This window comes from Lynx rufus, unplaced genomic scaffold, assembly GCF_022079265.1.
Source record: "Lynx rufus isolate CCGP_SWC_20201006 ecotype Redwood Valley unplaced genomic scaffold, mLynRuf1.p SCAF_5, whole genome shotgun sequence".
Taxonomy (NCBI): Eukaryota; Metazoa; Chordata; class Mammalia; order Carnivora; family Felidae; genus Lynx; species Lynx rufus.
In genome coordinates, this window is record NW_025814867.1 from 92,514,795 (window position 1) to 92,533,145 (window position 18,351).

General features: G+C 43.5%; 1 pseudogene; it reads left to right on the forward strand.

Annotated features, from left to right (window-relative positions):
- Nucleotides 1–1,121: 1,121 nt before the first annotated feature.
- On the forward strand, nucleotides 1,122–18,118 carry LOC124527225 (40S ribosomal protein SA-like; annotated as a pseudogene).
- The last annotated feature ends 233 nt before the right edge of the window (nucleotides 18,119–18,351 follow it).

The following is an 18,351-nucleotide window of genomic DNA, read 5'->3' on the forward strand; positions in this document are numbered from 1 at the left end:
AATAAAAAGGGTATGTGGATAATGCTGCAGACCAGTATTGCTTATTTCCCCTTACGGAGGTGACGGCCTTGAGTGGTGCTGAACCATATGATCCTGAGTGCCTTTGGCATACCTGTTGCAGGTGGCCAAAGTCTGGGTTGGACTTTGAGGAACTACTTGTGAGTTCAATGAATACATAGCTTTATTCATATGTTTATAGTTAAAACCTTGTTTACTTACAGAACAGGTTGGGAGGGGAAGTGACAAATGATTGCCCCTGGTTTGGATTCCACTGGTGCAGACCTTTACCTCTGAATAGTTATATATAACCCTTCCCAGACAGCAGAGTGCCTCTCTCTCCACTGGTGCACCAAAATTATTGTGGCAATACTTTGTTCTTTATGCAGTCACATTATCTGGGAATCTCAATGTGATTTACAAGCTTACATAACTTCCCAAATGAGTCAGCATGCTCATCAAGAAGGCAGCATGGTGCAGTGGAAAGAACATGGCATTTGGTGCCAGATAGAAAGTTCAATACCTGCATCTGTCACTTGCTAACTGTGTGTTAGACAAGTTATTCTACCTCTCCAAGCCTCAGTTTCTTCCCATCACGAATTCGGGTGGGAATACCTACCTAAGAGGGTTATTATAAGGATTAAATGAGGTAAAGAACGCTCAGTGTGATACATAAGAGGCCCTGAGTCACAGTTCACCTTCCCCATCCTATATCCTGATTTTACTCATCTGGCAGAGTTCTTGAACCTTACTGACCCGCAGTGAGTAGAAAATGCTGATTTCCTACTAGACAAAGCAAGTAAAGCTTTATCTCCTTTTAGCACTAGTGGATTTTAGATGAAAATCTGAATCAGTTCTTTGTAAAGGAAAACTGCTCTTGCTCCACTCTGGGCAAAGCATCCACATCATGTATGAAATAAATCCGTACCAGAAAGGGCTGGGGTGCTCCAGGAAGGGCTGGGCTGCACAGTCTGGCTCGGCACCCACGGCAGTCAAAGATTGCTGGCGTTTAGAGGTGACTTAGTGAGCACACGGCAAGACATACAGCCGGAAAAATGAAATGTGCAGGAGAGGATTGAAACCCCATCTGCATAGCTGTTGAGCGCGGTGGGGAGCGGTGAGGAATGGCGTTGCAGAATGCCCTTCGAGAGACAAAGCGGCAGCATACAAATGAGGGCACTGCTGTGCCAGCCAGGGCTGAGGATGATTCTGGAACTGTCTTTTCCAAAGTGGTTGGAGCAAATGCCTGCAAGTTAAAATAATAATAATAAATAAAATCCCTGGTCAGCAAATTAACACTGCTGCAAATGTTCCTCCCTGCCGGTCGCAACGCTATTAGGGGAGGATTACCAGACAAGCTGATTTCCAGGATCTTTATAGCCTGCATAATACATAGTTAGCAGTCAGCTGGGGTCAGCAGAGAGAGTGTTTATAATTAAGGGGTGATTGGTGAGTATGTCCATAACAGCAAAGAAACCTCTAAAAAGAAAAATCAGGAGCCAATCTTTGAACTTAGAAACTAGAGAATGTTAGAACATGAAAGATTCCTTCTGATCATTGAGCTGTGCTGATGATTTTTAAATGCTAAAGAAACAGTAGAACCTTTCTTTCAAGTAAAATCGTATGCAGACTCTCCCCCTGGAAGGCAAACAAAAGGAATGCTGCTCCGAGTAGGGGAGGGAAGAGGAGAGGACAGTGTGGTTCTGGAGCCCCAGCCTCTCCCACTCCCAGCCTTCATTTTAGATCTGCCACTGTGGCCCAGAATATAATCTGCAAATCATTAAGCCCCACCGACCATGGTGTGAAAACCTCTAGGCTAGTCCACCCCATACGTTGTACAAGTGAGTTTTGGCTCAAAGAGGGGAAGCGATTAGTATAAGGTCACCCAGCAGAACTGGGACTAGAGCCCAAACCTCTTGAGTTTAAATTCCTTGCTCTCTCCTAAAAACTACCTCCCCTTATAAAAAAAAAAAAAAAAAATGAAAAGTATCTTTAAAGATAAAGTTACCTCATGAAATAGCTTGTTAAAGTAAATGAGAAAGACAGAGGCATCCAAGTGTAAATACTGGCTTTGGAAAGAATCCAGTTCTATCTTCTTGACTGCTGGACCCAAGTGCAGCTTTTATTACATTTATTTTTAGGACTTTCAGCATGGCAGTCACAAAATCCAAGTAGATTTGCTAAACTAATGGCCTCTTATACCAGGGTAAATCTAACCAGTTTGTGCCTTCTAGAAAAAACAACCTAAAACTACAACAGCTTAGTATCTTTAAAAAATTATTTTTAATACACTGGCATAGTAAGAAAGGAATCTAAAATGCATGGTAGATGGAGATGGCCAAACCAAAGCTCTTATACAGTGGAGCACGAGGCATTTCAGATTCCTGACTCTACTTCCCATTGTGAGACCTTGAGCAGTCACAACCTCTCTAGCCCTCAATCTTTTTTCAAAAATCTACAAAATGATGAAATCATTAGAGTCATTAAAAGTCAATATTCAACAGAACCCTGACAGAGAACTGTCCAGTGTGCTGGTCAGCCAGCACTGTGCGTGTTCACAACAGAGGCCTCTATCTCTGAGTCAGAGGGTCTGGGAGCACAATTACTGTAGTAGAGGAGAGAGAAGCAGCAACATGGAGATGCTGTAGGTTGAAAGGAAAGAAGGAGGAGGGAAGCAGATGCAGAGAAGAGCAAAGGGCTCTCCTTTCATGCATCAGAGGATTGGATTTTGATCAGCAACCATCCTAGACATTTATGTCACACCTATTACCCTGAAGTCCTCTAAATGTTTCCTAATGGACTTGGCTTTGGGGATTCCATTCAAGGCCTTGAGCCATGTGGTCTCATTTTAAACTGGGAATGTTCAATTAAAATAGTAGCTATGTGGTAGCAAATGATAAAATGATACCAAGTTTTTATAAGGGGAAGAAAAGCAACATTTTTTAAAATACAACGTCCCACACATTTTGTTTGTTATTCAGTTTAATGCTTACTATAACTTTTAAATTAGATATCATTTCTCCCCATTTGACAGATCTAGATGCAGAGAGGCTTAGCATCTCCTTTAAGATAACAAGTATTTTATGTAGCTGTTGGGACTGTAAGCCCCCTCAGGAGAGAGACTTTCTTTCTTTCTTTCTTTTTTTAATTTTTTTTTTAATGTTTATTTATTCTTGAGAGAGAGCATGAGCAGGGGAAGGGCAGAGAGAGAGGGAGACACAGAATCAGAAGCAGGCTCCAGGCTCTGAGTTGTTAGCACAGAGCCTGACATAGGGCTGGAACTCACAAGCCGTGAGATCATGACCTGAGCCGAAATCGGACACCCAACCGACTGAGCCACCCGGGTGCCCCAGGAGAGAGACTTTCTTGTTCGTGCTTCTGTCATCAATGCCAAACACAGTGCCTGGTGCATAGGTGATCGGTGCACATCACTAAAGGAAACTGAAGGAAAAGGTCAAGCTTTAAATCCAGATCTGTTGAACTCCCAAATCTACTTCTTACTACCACCAAACTTATACAATTTATTAAAAACAACTGTTATTTGGCCAGTTGTTCTTAACCCCTTCTTTACTATGTAATTGGAAGTGTTATGAGCTCTGGTTTCTATGCCTGTTTGAAGCTCTAGCTACCTAATTAGTTACTGAGTTCCCATCTCTTGGCTGAATCTGTAATTAAGCAGGTTTTTTTAAGACATAGCCATAGTCCCAGGTTCCCTAAAATGTATAACATTCACCCAGAGGACCACACTTGAAGAAAAACACAGAACTGGAAAATATTTTATCATACTCCAGTATCATTGCTCTCCTCAGTCACCTTAAGCAATTACAGAACAAAACGGTGCTGTTTTTTTTTTTCTAATCAGTAAACACAAATTTTAAAAGGCAACTTTCATAGAGTTTCTTCACAGTACATCTTAGAAATGAAGCAAATCCTGATACAAGGATGCTAGTACACAAGGATGGTAACACATTGCAGTTTATGTCCAGGAACTGGATGAAGGTAAGAAATTAAAAACTTGTCAAGCATGTTGTATTACAAGGGCAAACTCAGGTGTGCCTGGGATCTTGCTCTGATTAATGCTTCAGGGCTCAGCAAGGCAGACCCAGTGATCTGTGGGTGGGTGGTTCTGAGAGAGTGAGCGATCAAAGTCATGTCTTCTTGTCTTTCTCACTTAGGGCCACTTCCTCTCTGGTGTGTTGACCAAGGCTATACCTGGCATGGCTTCAGTCATCCCAGGGTACTTCACTAGGCCTTTTCAGTTGTGTGCTCATCTATTTCTTCCTTCCTCCACTTTTCGCAAGTATTGACCAAGGGCTCTCATGGGCTTAGCCTCTGCAAGGTGCTGTGGGAGCTACAGAAAGAACAAAGTATGAGCTTCTAGACTCTTGTGGGCATTACTGATTATATACCTGGAACTCAAGTGTGACCACAAGGCCCCCACCGAGCTGAGCTGGTGACTTCATTATTATCACCTTCCTTCCTCATCAGCTTCTGAGGTCTTAGAAAGTCTGTCCTGTTATCATAGCCTGAGGAGTGTAATTCTCCCTTATTTCGCTCCACACAGGGGTGCACCATGACATCAACACAAATGCAGCCCTCTTGCCTTGAGTGACATAGCACCCATGTTACCATGCCTGCACAATCAGAAAGGTGACAACCCTTTACAAATCAGTCAGCTGGAGAAGATACAGGGTCAGTTCAGCTTTGTGGATAATTCTCCTTGCTTTCTATACCGGGTTTGGTTACCTCTATTTCCTGCCTGCACTGAACTACTATATGTATAATATATATATATAATATATAATATATAATATATAATATATAATATATAATATATATTTGCTTGGTGGTAGGTCTGGGTCTCTCAGAAGTCAAATATTCTCTCTATTTTCTCCTTATTTCCTGCTCTGATTTTCCCTCTAGAACATCTGCCCTGGTCAAAATCTTTTTTTTTTTTTTAATGACAGTTTTATAGTGTACAGTTCAGTGCTTTTTAGTGTATTTTCAGAGTTATACATCACCACTATCTAATTTCAGAACATCTTCATCACCCCCAAAAGAAATCCCATAGTCATTAACAGTCACTTCCCGTCTCTCCCCCCGCCCCTTCCCCTTGACAACCACTAATCTATTTTCTATTTCTGTGACTTTGCCTATTCTGGACATTTCATAAAAATGGAATCATACAATATGTGGTCCTCTGTGACTGGCTTCTCTCAATCAGCATGAAGGTTTCAAGGTTAATTCATGTTATAACATGGATTAGTACTTCATCCCTTTTTGACTAAATAATATTCAGTTGTACAGACAGACTGCATTTTATTTATCTGTTTGTCAGCTAGTGGACACTTGGGTTGTTTCCATTTTTTGGCTATGAGGAATAATGCTGTTTGAACTTTCATGTACCGGTTTTTGTGTGGACATATGTTTTCACTTCTCTTGGGTATCTATCTAGAAGTGGAACTGATAGGCTGGCGAAAATCTTAAGGAATCATTTCTAATGGTCTTCATTCCTATCTGTTTCCCAGGGAATACAGTTTCTCTATATTCATTAAACAAAAGGGAACGATCAAAGCAGGAACTTCTTCACCAAATCCTGGACACAGTCTTTGCTTTTCCAAATCAGTTACAAAGCCCAAACATCTCCACTCTAAACAACATGCAGCTTCGAGTAACTGTGGCAGGCCCAGGACGGGGACCAGTCACTGCAGTGATTCACATTAAACAGCAGCTTGTAGCACCCAGAAAGGGTACACAGAACCAGCCTCTTCTGACCAGGCTTTAATCTTATAAACAAAGGAACATTTATAGTCATGTCATTCTCTGCTTATAACTGATTCCCTGAAATCTAGTCTCTTGTATCCTGTCCATAATCTTGGACTATGATCTCAGGGTTATGCATGGCCTGGAATAAGCAAGGTACAACCTTGGAATCCTAAATTGCCCTTTCCCCACCAACTGCTCTGCAGGCTTCTGTTTATAACTGAAGTCTGCCCTCTGCTGGTCGTAGCCGGCCCTGACCTGCAACATGGAGCCGCTGAGCAGATTTCTTCCAAAATCATTTCTTCTCCAGGAGCATTTAGGAAATTGCTACCATTTACTCAGCTTATAGCAATACAGAGAAATGGCATCTTCTGCAGGGTATTCCTCTTTTATTTTTTTACTTTTTGATGTTTGTAGATTTTTCCCTTTTATTCAAAAGTAAGTTTCAGTTACTTATGAGCCACTTTCATTTGTGATAAATAACCATTATTTGTATTTATGCAGTGTCTGCCAAGACCCTTCTGTTCCTATTGGCTCATGAGTCACTAAAATACTCTTCCATGGTAGAAGTGGGCAAAGGCTATTTGAGATAGAACATAATATGAGTTGTGGGCTATCATCTTGCCTAGTAGTTTTCCAGAGGTGGTTTGTAGACTGCCTTGAGTAAAGAAAGACCCAGGGACTGATTCTCCTCAAGTTTTGTGGGATATCCCACTTGCCCTGTTGGAAAGCTGCAGGGCATCAGACATTTGGGGATCCCATGCAGACATGGCAACCAAGTGGGCACTCTGGCCAGGGAAGCAGATCCAGGAGGGACATGAAAGATAAGTGGGGAAGGAAGTCAGAGCCTAAGGAGACCAGGAGACAATGTAAGCAAAAGGCTGAAGTGGTGACAGGAGGCAAGAAAATAAAGTAGAGGAGGGAAGGTGGTTTTACAAGGGCAGAACAGGGGACTAAAGAAGTGACTGCTTCCCTGAGGACCATTACTGCTTTCTGCAATGCAGTAAAAATCTGTTCAGTTTTTAGGTAACAAAGGAGAAGGAATCCTTTCGATGTTTTTATCCAGAGTCCTTGAGAATAACTCTATGCCTCTGAACTCATGTTTTAGGAACATTTTAACTTTCTTCCCTGAGAGAAATGCAGCACTTTCATGAAAGAAAACTTAATTTTTAGAGACACAGTTTGTGTTTCTAACATCTGAGTAGCTGGGAAGGAGGGGACTCACAATGATTCGTTATGATGAGCATACATTCTAGCCAGAGTTCTGGAAATCTGTCCCCCTTCCCGAAAGTACAGCCATAGTGGGGACTCCACTGCCTAGAGCCCCTACTGGTTCCACTGCTCATCCCAAGGCCACCCCCCATAAGTCTCACTGTCCTTGTCAGTCTCCTTGGAACCACAGAAACCAGGGCTCAGTGTGTAACAGAGACTCCTGTGTCCTGTTCGATCTCTTCCTTTCCATCTTCCTCTTGCCTCCACCTTTACCTCCTTCCCTAGTCCTCTGGATGCAAGTTCTCTCCTCCTACATCGCCCCTCTCTAGGCTTTGTGACTTGGAACTCAATCATTTTAGAAACGACAGGGCTTACTGTGTTCCCATGCTGGATACTGCCCCTTTAAAATCAACCTTAAGTTGGAGGGAAGAGAGAACCAGGTCTTCTGCCTTTCCTCCCAGAGATAAAAGCTATTCTTAGCAGTCAAATCGGCTTGGCATTTGGGGAGACTTGTATTTTTCTCCTTCCCACCCCAGGGGTTTTGCCATTGCAATTCCTCTTCCTCATAAAGAAAAGATGAAGGGGATAAAGAGAAGGGGAAAAAAGGAAGGACGGGCACCATCGCTGCTGCCCCAGTAGGCTCTTCTCAGGACTTATTGTGGAAGGCTGGTCCGGTTGGAGCACCCTCACCCCAACCCCATAAGACCGGTTTAATTCTAGCAGTCATTTTTCAGGCAAAAAGACTAAAGGCCAAATGAGCTCCCTTCAGGCCTTTCCACAGCACTTTGTATGTGGCACGTGTTCATTAAATATGTTTGCTCAGCCAGCCTCCTGCCTGTACCCTCATTAGGGTGGGTCTCTCAGGACCGCCTTCACTGGGCATTTAGGGCCCAGCAATCTGTCAGGGCATTTAAAACCCAGCATTAAAGAGCAGGCTTCGGAGAAACCAGGAACTAGGGAAATAAAAATTTTTTTAATTTTAAAAAAGGAAAGGAAAAACATGGATGTGCAAAGCTCAAGAAGCTTACGTAATCCGATTCCGCTTGGACCCAGATGGTGAAATTCTGCAGAGCGGCCAGCAGGGGGAGCTCAGGCAGTGTGTCAGAACGCCGGCGCGGAGGTTGCCTGGAGCCAAAACTCCGCACAAACAAAACAATGAACCTTTGTGGTTTCTCTTGGGTTCTTAATCCAGGCCGGCTGAGTCCAGGAAGGCCTGATCATCATTGTAGGGGACTCAGCTAGCATCTCGCAGAACACCGATTTCATAAGTCTGTCTGCTTGCCTCTGTCCCCCAAATTGTTTCCTCTGTGTTCTGTTCGACCTCTAATCCTTTTTCTCAAACTCTCTCAGTAACCCTTTGTACCTCTTTTTATAATTCTTGTTTTCTCTGAATCTGTGTTTCTGTCTGTGCTTCTTTCTTGTTATTTCTCCGTATCATCCTAGGTCTGCTAGTCACATAAATGAAAAATAAATGGAGATGAACCCACCCAAGAGCTGAGCTTTGAAAGATTTTGAGATCTTGCAAAAGCTAATACTTTGATTAAAATGTACGCTGTGCCACAAAAGTGGTTAATTCTGCCACTACTTAGCTGTGCAGTCACGTCTTTCATGTCTGTTCTCTAGTCTCTGTCCTCCAGGCCTGCTGCCCTTGCCACCCTGCAGTCTCTCCACTGCCATTGATTACTGCTAAGCTGTTGCCCACCTCCCCCAACTACTGACCTCCAGTAGTTGTCTCCCTCCCTGACCAACAGGACAAGGTTTTCCAGGTCTTTTAGAGAAGATGCCCACACCTGAATAGCTGAACCTCTAGTGACACAGTGTTTCTTACATAAGACCCAGCCCCTCATTTCCAGAACATGAAACTCTTGTGGGATCAGGGGTTGAGGGGCTCCAGGGGAGAAATAGAGGGACTCAGCTTTGCACTCTACATGGAACCTCTTATTATCTAGTATTCAGGTGCCGGACTGGATCTGGTCCACTCTGTCGCAGTATCTTCATTCATGGTGACTTTCTCTCAGGGATCTTCCTCATTGTATTTCTTTCCAGATTGACCCTCAGGGACCTTTAGTTTATCACACAATCTGTATATCTGAGTCTGTGGGGTAACAACCAAAAGATTGAATTCTTTTTTCTGGGCTTTTGAGCCCTGGAGATTCAAGAAATGCAACTGAGTGTATGTTTTAAGGTTCCAGAGCATCCTGGGACAGTCAAGCACCCCGAGCATTTGATGGAAGGCAGCTTTGCCTGGAGCCCAGAGAGGCCAAAAGAGGACCCTGAGCATGCACAGCATACAGATAGCTCCTGGGCAGTGATGCTCAGCAGGAGCTATTTCAGTTCCAGCCCTAAGTACTGTGACTATGGCAGTGGCAGTGATGTATCCTCATTTCTACACGCTATAGTCTCTACCTCCAAATCTATTCTGTTCTATCCAGGTTCTCATTATTTTTAAGATCCAGTCATATGTGTCCCTGAGAGGTGGATTCTAATATTAGATCTGGTAGGACATGATACTCTTCAGTACCTTAACTTTCAGTACCTTAACTCTTGTTATCTTAACTTTCTTTAAGCCTCCTGGATTCAAGGATGGTAGTGGTGCTACGATCAGATCACAGTTATCTCTGCCCTGCTCAATTCTTGGTAACCATCATCACTTCCTAGTTCCAGAACCTGTTTGGAACCAAGTTTAAGACTAAAGTAGGGAGTAGGGGGACAGACAGGCAATGCAATTTAAAGGTATTTACCACTTTCTTGCCCTTTCTAGGCCCTGGCCATACAGAGAGTCTGAACAAGACATAGGCCCTGTCATCAGGGAGCAAATGCTTCTATTGGAGTGACCCACTGTCTCTCTGATGGGAATAAAAATGAAACTGCTGCAGAAAAACCCAGCACTGCAAAGTGCTAACATCATGAGGCAGGTTGCCTCTGCAGTGCAATCTATAATCTCTGTGACTTCCAGAACCAAAGAATTGCTATATGAGTTTCTAAATTAGGCTTTGCGTTACTTTGGAAATTAACAAAGCATTCCTTCCCACAGACTCTGTTCCCAAATTAAACATTTTGTGCTTGTACAGCTGTTCAAATGTTGGTGAACTGAAGATGAAAAGGTTCTTAGGAAGGGAAGAGAGGTGGGTGCCTAATAAGGGGAGGGGAGCACTGCGGGGGAGTTCTTGGAGGGGGAGCTGGAGGTCAGGTAGCAGAGATTACAGAACAGTTGGAGAAGTTTATAATCCAGTTAGTGAGCACATAAAATGTTTTTTAAATTATTAGGTCTAGATAAATGTAGGTTAAGGGGGCCCACTATGATCAAGTATTTAAAGGCATACTTTTAAGTGGAAAACTTGAGAAGTGGCTATTCCCCTCCTCTAATCAGTAGAAGCCAGAGGAAACAGGAAATAAACAAAAACTGCTAAGATGGCATCTTAAGGTCATTGTGAGGCCCACTTTTCAAGATCTGACAACTGTTAAACACTAAAATGGGTCACAGAGGATGGCTGTCACCATGGCTGTGACTCTCCTCCAGAGGTATTTATGGAAAGAACAGAGCCTTTGTGTTCCACAATGCTGCAGGTAACATCCAGGGTAGAGACAGAGGCATGTCCTGGATGAGCTAGCTCCCCAGGTTCTCTTCTAGACTGGGAAAGAAAAGAACTCTTATGGCATTAGAGGCCTTTAGCAGCAGCTAGAGAGAAATGGACAGATGAAAGGCCCACGGTCCCCACTGGCCCACCTCTCACCAACATGCCAGAGACCCTTCATTAAGCCGCCTCTGTGTCATTTGTTTCATGAACTTGTACCTTGATCTTTGCTTACAGGGATGTGAGCCATCTTGGCAAATGTTTTTTTAGAAAGCCTTTGCTCACAAAAATTCTGTCCGCAATATTTGGATTGGCTACCAGGCCTCTCATTTTCCACACAAGTTGTTCCCAACTTATCTCTGGGTCTCTTCCAGAAAGGCATGAATTATTTGGTGGTGATGTAACTTGAAACCCAGATTCCACTTGGAAACCATTTTCATAGAGGTTGGCTGGGTGGTAAGGAATGGAAATGGGGACTGGAGAAGAAGAGAGTGAAGAGGTTTAAAAAAAAATCCAGGTTTAGCCAGATAGTATTTTCCATGCAGCTGAGGGAGCAAGAGGCCCTGCCTTCAGTAGACAAGGCCCCAGGGCTCACAGAGTCAGAGAGCTGTGCTGGGCACTGGCTGTCCGGCTCCCCTGCGGTTCCAGAGCATGGCCCTGGAGAGGCTGTCCTCTGGTCTTGGCTATGACACCTTTTACCTGTATGGTGCTTTATGGTTTCAAAAGCACTTTCACACACTTGTCTTATTTGATCCTCACAATTATGCTATGAGAGAGGTAGGACACAAATTATTACCCCCATTTTAGAGATTAAGAAACTGAGGATCAGGGCAGTCAGACAATGTGCTATCACACAGATAGCAAGTGGAAAGCCAGAACTCCAGCCCAGGTCTTCTAACTTGAGCTCATTTACTCATCCTTGTGAGCAGTCCAGTGTGCCTTTGAAATCAGAGAATTCTGGACCTTCTCTCCAGAAAGATAGACTTGGAATTTTTAGATGCTGAAACTCAACATAGACTCCAGGTAAAATTCCCATACTTTCAGCCACCCTTATGAATTCTTGCAAATGTATGCATGCCTTGCTTCCCTGACCAGACTGCAAGCTCCTTGGAGGTTCAGGCTGTGTGTTTTCTCTTCCTTCCCATTCGCTCTCATAACTGTCGCAGAGCCAAGCACCTAGCCAAAGCTGTTGCATTGCCAGGAAGAGGTAAGGCAAAGTAAAGAAAGCAAACTAAGTAGTCGGACAGATGTCCATTTCCACATTTGACCACTTGTCCTACAAGAACTGGTATCCTTGTACATGTTCTGTCCAAGACAGTCGTCTGCCAGCCACACTATTTCCCAAATCCTAGAATACAGCAGTTTCCCATGGTGACAGCAGAAATATCTTCCTCCTCGACATAATTTTCCAGGCACAAGATGGGCTCACAAGCATGAAGAGGTAACAACCTCAGTGATCTCACACCCCAGGATCCTGATGTAAGTAAAGCAGGCAGACTGGCTGCCTTAGCTGGGGAATAGAGGTGGGTCCATGGGAGGGGCTGTAATGAGCTTAAATTGAGAGGGAGGGGTGGTAGTGAAGCAGGAGCAGCAAGAGCATCCAAGGAACACTGCTGAGGACATCTGGGTGCCCAGAAGGAGAGAGTGCCTTCTGGCAGTGGGAGGGGTAAATGTGCCTGGGGGATGCCTCAGTAAGGCGGAGCCCAAGGCCAGTGACATTCTCTGACCACAGTGTTCACTTGGCACCAAACCTCAGGGCCATCTTGCTTCATCTCCCTAGAACTTATCAGCAACTGTGACTCCAGTTTTCTCACCAGAGCTACAGGGAGGAAACACTCAGTGATAATCCAAAGGCAAGGACAATTGACTAGTTAAACAGAGATGGCCCCAGTTTAAGACCTTTGCCCCGTTGTTACCCTGCCACCTCTTCGTTACCCTGTATCGCAAGTCCTTACTTTCCCAGGTTTGGTGGAGAAGGAAAAGGATTCCAAGACTGTTGTAAGCAAGCGGGGCCACTCCCAATAAATGAGACCATCCCATACCCTAGGGACTGACTCAGTTGAGTTTCAATGGTCAGAAGAATCTGAATTTCAGACAAAGGAGGTCTCTGTTTCTTACCTTGTAGATAACAATGACTCTACTATGAGAACAATTCTAGGGTGATACAATATTACAGAGAACCAGGACCCTAGAGATTATTACATATTCATCCAACAACCTCATTGACACATGAGGGGACTTAAGAAAATGGCAATGACATCAGTGTCCAAGCCAACCAGGAAGTTAGTGAAAGAATCTGCACTAGAACCCAGAAGTCTTGACCCAATACCACACTAGCCCTTCTCCTGTCTTACCCACCCTGGCCCTCTTAGATGACAAAGGTTTCCACCCAGGGGCAACTCTGAGCAACCAAGGAAGGAAGGTCTGAATTTGCAAAACTGCTTTGTGGAAACTACTGCTCTTTAGGAGACCTTCTTATGTTGCAGCCAGCCCTGGGACTGTGTCCTTGCCTCCCTGCATCCTGTAGGAAGAGAGAGAACCGAAATTTTTGTTCTAAACGCCCTTCTGGCCACCAAGCCTACCCCCTCTGGCCAAACCCAGTACCTGATTTCATCCTAGTGGATCTCCATCCACCAGTCTTGGTGCCTCCTCCTGGAGCAAAGGGGCTGATACCTTGTCAGGTACAAGTTGGAAGTGGAACATGTTACACAGACATCCCATAAATGCTCTACAAGTGAATAACTAAGGTTCCACATCTCCTACACTGCCTCTAGCTCACACTTCCAAAAGCATCCAGCAAACTTGCGTTCAACCTGTGGATCAGATTAGGTCAAATAAACAGATATTTATTGAGGTATTATTGGAAAGCCAATGCACAGGTGCTGAGCTCTACACAAAGACATGCCCAAGTCCCTGCCTTCAAAAGACTCAAAAGCTAACTGGGGGAGACCAGGTGATATTTCATTTTAAGTTAATATCACAAGGTAGCGATACAAGAAGTGCCATGAAGCAACAAGTAACCATTTGCAAAATTACTAGAATAGAAAATCTGTGTGTTGGTACACAGGAAAAAACACTGTGAACTGAACAGTTCAGGGAAGCTTGTAGAAAAGGAAAAACCTCATCAGGGCTTTGAAGGATGGGTAGAATTCAAAGGAGTGGAGAGAAGGTTTGAAAGAGCATTACAGAAATTGGTAACTGAGAAAAGATACAAAAATAGGAAAATGCAAGTGTGTTGAAGGTAGTAAGTAAAGATAATTGCAATAGTAGATGATGCTTATCATGTATCAGACACTGTTCTCAGCTGTTGCATTGTCTCAGCTAACATTAATTCTTCTGATTCTCATGCAGTTCAAATTAGTACTATTATTATCGCATTTTTATAGTCAAAGACACTGAGGCATAGAGAGGCTTACGTAATTTACCTGAGGACAGTGCTTATAAGTGACTGAGCTGGAATTTGAGCCCAAAGGCTACACATTTGGCCACTGCTTCTCTCATTGTGGCTAGAAGGGTTGATTTCTTGGAAAGGTGTGTTGGTGGCAGATCATAAAGGATCTGGAATACTACGTTACAAACTTGGACTTGACTTTGTGGTCAAAAGGAGAAACAATGAAAAGTTTCTGAGCAGGCTGGCACCTGGGTGGCTCAGCTGGTTAAGTGTCTGACTCTTAATTTTGGCTCAGGTCATGACCTCACAGTTCAATTCATATGATCAAGCCCCACTGTCAGCACAGAGCCTGCTCTCTCTCTCTCTCTCAAAACAAATAAATAAACATTAAAAAAAAAAAAAGTTTCTGAGCAGGGAAGTGGATCTCAATTTAGGGCATTAAATTGAGACACTGTACACAGGAAGGAAATCCTAAGGACACCTTCACATTTTAAAAAAGCACAGAGAAATATATTAGTACATAGGTACAGATGCCCTTCCTTTTCGTAGAGGGCCTTGTGCAGTTACTTCCATTGGCTTCTCAGATCTTAAGCTAAAAGCGTATAAATCCTTGGTTGGTGGCATGGAGGGAACAACCAAAATGTAAACTGACCTGAAATCTACCCAGGGACGTGATCAAAAGCCAGGGGCTGAGATAGGCTTAGAGGATAGTGTTTACAGGGAGATAGGAGACCTCGGATCAGGAGACAGTGGGGAAGAGTGGAGGGAAGAATATGTCAGACAGCAAGTGAGAGCTCAGCAAAATGAGTTGGAACCTTGGGTGTATAGTTCAGTGATATCTTAAGCATGATTGAATCAAAGTTTCTGGAAGAGGCAAAAATATTGTCAGCTATCTCCTTGATTATTTTGTAATAGCAGATAATCTCTTTAGTCCCTTCCCTCTTTTTACAGGCTAAAATGGAAAATCTTTTCTCATGCACAGAATGCTTTTATTTCTCTCTGTGTCTTTTAAGACTCGATTTTGCTAATACATTCTATCCAGCACTATAAAGCCGAGCTTGTTCTCATGACCATCCACTCTAATGAATGTGGGACAGATGAAGTAATAAGAACTTTGAAAGGGTGGTGATGGAAATAAGAGCATCTTTTTGTATTTTCCAGGAACTGTATGCACAAAGAAGCCTGCTCAAGCCAATAGAGTAAAAGCATTGGATAATTTGATTTCTGAGCAGAGATTAGATAATTGTCATGGATGGGACTTTGGGAATGGTCACAGGAGATGAAGCATCATCCTGTTGAGATGGTCTTCAGGGAATATTGGGTGTGTGTGAGTGTTATTTGGCTCCTGAGTCACAAAGCATGGGTTGTAGGGCTGGCCTTAGCCCAGGCTCCAGGAAAAATTATGTATTTATCCTTATAAATTGCGGTATTCAGTATAACAATTGCCTTGATTTATGGCCACGCCTTCATGACCCCACTTTTGGAAATGGACTCCAAATCTGAGTTCCAAGCAGCTGTTTTATGTCTACCCACAGGAAGCCAATAAATAAATGATGTGGGGGTGGGTGAAATGGTTTGTGAATGCCCAAATCTGTTCTCTTGAACATACATTTTTGTTTGAAGAAAGAGTTGATTAGTTTAAGTGAGGGCAAAAAACACTCTAATGTAAGAAAATCAAATGTTGTATAGATATCCCCTCTCCAATCACATGTGTGGCATTGATAAATGGTGGCTGTTGGTCTTTCCTTCCTTTGCTATCTTCTCATCTTCTCAGCTGCTATGATTTGAGAAGACTTAAGCCCAGGCCTAATGCTGAATCATTTCTGGCTGGTGCTGTGCACAAGGGGTTTGGAAATAAGTCACATACCCAGACCCAAGTTCTAGGAACCAAGTGACTACATCCAGGCTCCCATGTTGACCACAAATTCTTCCCTTTAAGCCAGGTCTGGGATAACTACTACCCAGAACTAACCTGGGTACATGGGTGGCCCTGCAGCCAAAGTTCTATGTTGGCCCTTCCCTGTATGTTGGCCCAAATCCCAGAGGTGAACTATTACCCTGGTTTCTTCTCCTAAGTTCTTACTTCTTTCCTGATTACTTCTTACTTACTGTCTTCTCCTTCTAGAACTAGATTCCATCCATCCTTGTCCCTTCTCCCCACAAGCTGGGGTTTTCTGATGCCAGGTCATGGAATGATTATGCCATGGGACAGGGGACATTTGTCTAATTGGACCCTCATATTGAGTCCTGTTGATTTAATTCAGTGTTTCTCAACAGGAGTGGAACCACCCCTGAGGGATGTATTGGAAACTCAAGGGGGCATTTTTGATTGCCACAATTATTGGGAAGGGCACTAGTGGCATTTAGTGAGAGGGAACCAAAGATGCTATTGTGCAATTGTGTGCAGCACAGGCACCTTAACCAAGAAATGTTGTGTGTCCCGTATAACCTTCAAAAGTCACACTGGACGTTTGTGTGCAAAAATCTGTTTATAATTGTCTGGATGTGGAATTCAGTCCCATTTTACTTGGAAATACAAGTTACTTTTGCATAGTTTTAATATACATGGAATTTTCCATACATGCCCTCTAAGCATTTTTAAAGAAAGAGAAGACTGTACTGTGTTTGGTTCAGAACTTTACCAGCAATAGTCATAATTTCAGAAAAGTATCTCACTGACAGTGACATCGTTCTTGGTATTTGAGTTGCCAACACACCTGTCTGTGTCTACATTTGTCTCTGCCACATTCACTGTGATCTCAAAGCAATGGACTAGTTTATTCTATCTTCTGGTTAGTCATCCCCAAGCATTAATATACTCTAATACATATTAAAATTTTATTACAAAATATTCCTCTTCTAACAGTATTTTTCTTTATTTTTATAGTTAGGATGTTATATTAAAAATATGTATATAGGTGGTTTATTATCTGTGAATTTCTTTTTATAGTAGTAAATGGGACTTGACAAAACATTCATTTAAAATTAGGTCATTGGCTTTCCGCGCTACCCAGGGAGGGGTCTATAATGGCGTTGTTTTATGTTCCCATTGTAACTTAAAGGGAAACTTTCACAGTGTCTGGAGCCCTTGACGTCCAGCAAATGAAGGAGTAGGATGCCCTCAAATTCCTTGCAGCAGGAACCCAGTTAGGTGGTACCAACCTTGTGTTGGTATTCCAAATGGAACAGTACATCTACAAAAGGAAAAGTGATGGTATCTACATCATGAATCTGAAGAGAACCTAGGAGAAGCTTCTCTTGGCAGCTTGAGCCATTATTGCCGTTGAAAACCTGACTCAGGGGTGCCTGGGTGGCTCAGTCGGTTAAGCATCCAACTTCAGCTCAGTTCATGAACTCACGGTTTGTGAGTTCAAGCCCCGTGTCAGTCTCTGTGCTGATAGCTTAGAGCCTGGATCTTGCTTCAGATTCTTTGTCTCCCTCTCTCTCTCTGCCCCTCCCCCACTCGCACTCTGTGTCTCAAAAATAAACAAACATTTAAAAAAAAGAAAACCTGGCTCATGTCAGTGTCATATCATCCAGGAATACTGGCCAGCAAGCTGTGCTGAAGTTTGCTGCTGGAGCCACTCCTATTGCTGGCTGCTTCACTCCCAAAGCCTTCACTAACCAGATCCAGGCAGCCTTCTGGGAGCTGAGATTTCTCGTGGTTACTAATCCAAGGACTGACCACCAGCCTCTCAGAGAGGTGTCTTATGTTAACCTGCCTACCATTGTTCTGTGTAACAGAGACTGTCCTCTGTGCTATGTGGACATTGCCATTCCTTGCAATAACAAGGGAGCTCACTCAGTGGGTCTGAAAATTGATGCTGACCTGGGGAGTTCTGTGCATGTGTGACACCATTTCCCATGAACATCCATGGAAGGTCATGCCTGATGTCTACTTATACAGAGATCCTGAAGAGATTGGAAAGGAAAAGCAGGCTGCTGCTAAAAAGGCTGTGACCAAAGAGGAATTTCAGGGTGAATGGACTACTCCAGCTCCTGAGTTTATGTGATTCAACTTGAAGTCACAGACTGGTCTGAGGGCATGCAGGTCTCCTCTGTCCCTATTCAGCAGTTCCCTACTGAAGACTGGAGCACTCAGTCTACCACTGAAGACTGGTCTGCAGCTCCCACTCCTCAGGCCACTGAGTGGGTAAGAATAACCACTGAGTGGTCTTAGCTGGTTTTCCACAAAGGCAAATAAAATGAAATAAGGTTGATGGAAAAGAAACAGTTTCTTTAAAAAACAATTAGCTCATTGGCCTCATCAGATTAAGAATCCTTTGGGGCGCCTGGGTGGCTCAGTCAGTTGAGCGTCTGACTTCGGCTCAGGTCATGATCTCGCGGTCCTTGGGTTCGAGCCCCGCGTCAGGCTCTGTGCTGACGGCTCAGAGCCTGGAGCTTGTTTCAGAT